The sequence below is a fragment of the Mya arenaria genome, chromosome 13, assembly GCF_026914265.1.
Source record: "Mya arenaria isolate MELC-2E11 chromosome 13, ASM2691426v1".
NCBI classification, from domain to species: Eukaryota; Metazoa; Mollusca; class Bivalvia; order Myida; family Myidae; genus Mya; species Mya arenaria.
Genome location: NC_069134.1, coordinates 38,702,754 through 38,705,825, shown reverse-complemented (window position 1 = coordinate 38,705,825; position 3,072 = coordinate 38,702,754).

Genomic DNA, 3,072 nt, shown 5'->3' with positions numbered 1-3,072 from the left:
CTGTTCAGATTTCGGAGTTATTTTATAGACGAAAACAAAGAAAACACTCCAACAAGATACACTTTTGTGTTATGACCTTATAATAACCATAATGTGGTCTGTTCTGTGGGTTAATTTATAGTTTTAAGCATATTATAAAATAGAAACACTGCTTGTATTTAGACATAGGTATAAAGTAAAATATTTAACTGGAAAACTTATTTCTTTTATGGCAACGCCAATTTCTGCACTTTCATTATGCAATGTGTACTGGAATGGCACCAAAACGTTTTTAGAAACTCTGACACTGTTCTCTGAAAACTGACCTGATATTGAAATATACATATATTCATGATAACAAGTTCTGCAATCGCATGTTGTTAATGAACATGCAATAGTAAACTTTAAAAAGAGAAGAAAAAATATATGATAACTTAAAGATACAAGAATTTTGCGTATTTGTATTTTGACCTTGAAATGAACTTGACCTTGACATTGAAGAGATCATTCATGCATGGTAACATGAAACACATTATAAAATCGATGCATGCCATGCATTTAGATATTATATTGACTAAGACTTAGAGTGTAACACTTGCACAATTTGCCTTATTACTAAGACTCTTACAGCAATATTAATACCTTTGGCACTCTGTAATGGTATGAAATCTGCACCTATTCAACAAAATCTGAAAACTTTACGTTATTAATATTGTTCAAAATGAAGGACCATACAATTCGCAATTCTGCCGCCACTTTTTGACATAAACTACAGATAAATTAAAAGAAAAATCAACAATATCACAGGAAAAATTAATTTTTTCGGGTACATTTTATTATTTGACCTTGAAAAAAAATGACCTTGAACTTGAAGCAGTTAAGGTTGTATGTCAATTTGAAGAACATTATGAGAGAAGTCATATCCACTTGAATGTTTCTCCTTATATTCAAACATTACATTTTTACTGAATTGGCAATTTATAATAGCCATCTGTTTTTATCATTTTTAGCTTATTCTGAATATTGACTGTTTGTACGCCATTTTGAATATCTCCATGGTTACAGCATATAGGGTCCATTCAAAATAAAATATTGAAAGAACATACTTAGCAGTTCATTTTGATACATATATAAGCTTGATACACATTATCATTTTTAAAAAAGAAGAAGAAAGAAGCCAGTCAGATAGTGTATTTTTCTCAAAATTTGCATTTTGACCTCTAAAATGACCTTGACCTTGAAAATATAAAATGTAAATAAACTTGAATCTGAACAGTAGTGAGTGTATGTATATATTTAAAAGTGATTTGTTTTTAATATTTACTTTTAAAATATCTTAACAACCTATTATTTGATTATTTCTCATATTACAAATATCGGCTGCCATTTTGAACGCCATCTTGAATTTAGCAACTTCGCAAGATGCCATGTGGCCAAAGGCACTTTTCATAAACAATAGACATTCTCCTAACACGACATATAAAAATAATTTGTATAACATGCCGGACACATTTTTCTCAAAAATGAGGACTTGGAACCCAGACTAAAGGCAGATATGCTTTATAATATGTGACTTTCTACTGTAAGTTGTTGAAAAAAAAAAATAAGCATGACCATGATGGTCACAATAATAATAATGATAATAATAATAATAATAATAATAATAATAATAATAATAATAATAATAATAATAATAATAATAATAATAATAATAATGATAATAATAATGATAATAATAGTAATACTACTACTAATAATAATAATTATAATCTATACCCGTCCTTCCGTCCGACTTTCCAGAATCATATTTTGGTTAGGGGTTGGTCAGATAATAATCGAATGTTCACCTCGATAAAATCTTAACCGCTTGTCAAAGAGGGCCACTTGGAGTTATAAACTTGGTCTTAGAAGCATCGTTGGAACTCACTCAAATTTCATACACTGATGACCAGGCGTTCGCCGAATTGACCTCTATCTATCCTCATGGCATGATGCAAATGTTCGAACTGTTGAATATTCAACATCAGGGCAGACGTCACAGCATAATAGGTCAGGTACGCCCTAGATAATACACTAGCGCTATTCGTCATGCATTTAGACCGAAGAGGTCTTGTATTCGACTCGTTAAAAGAACAATTTTGCAGAATCAGACATTATAGATCAGACATATAGATTCAGGGATTTAGAATCGAGTACGACCTCGTTAAATATATAAAGACGGGTGTCTGATAAACGTGATAAATTACGTCATAAATGCTACGTCGGAAGGCAATAATTTGCTTCTATTGGAGACTTTAAACAAAGATTATTTAACTATCTATTCATCATTTTAAATGAAACATGGCACAGTACACGCCGCTTACATAGCCCCACCTTCGGTCGTTCACTAGAGTTTTATTGAGAGTTATTTTCTTAAAACACTTTCACTAAACGTTTTCACAAACCTGCCGTCTGATGGAGCCCTGTTTAAGAAAACTAATCACATAATCAAACTCTGGTAATAAAACGAAGGTGGGACATTTTAAGGGACATAAACTGCCCTTTGTTTAATTTAAAATGGTGATGAAATAAATATGTTTAAAGTCACTATTCATAGAAAGATGGTGTTTTCAGCCGTAGCATTTCTGGCGTAATTTATTACCTGGTATACACACACTGAGTAAAGTCCTTGAACTATCTCATGTAGATGTTATTGACTTCGCCTACACCTCCTTTGTATTCACCCGTATTCCAGATGGACCAATTCTGCCTTGCTTTGGATGTGTTATCTCGGGATAAATGCATTGCGAACAATTAATAATATAATTCCTTATACAATTAAGGTAATCGTAATCATTATACACGAAGTTTTGAAGTCAATCAGGGAGGTATTATGGAGGCTATTCGTTGCCAAAAGTCCAGACGTGTATGTGTGTATTTTAGGTTTGTATCATTGATGATTTACCAATTTACATTTTACAACCGCCAACTCATCGGTTGTATGTTTACATTTTACACTGCACATTTTCATTTTTCATTGTACCGATTGGAGTTTTATTCTCGTTGCATCTATTCATCAGACGATTCAGTCGTGTTTATAAAGTTGTGTATGTT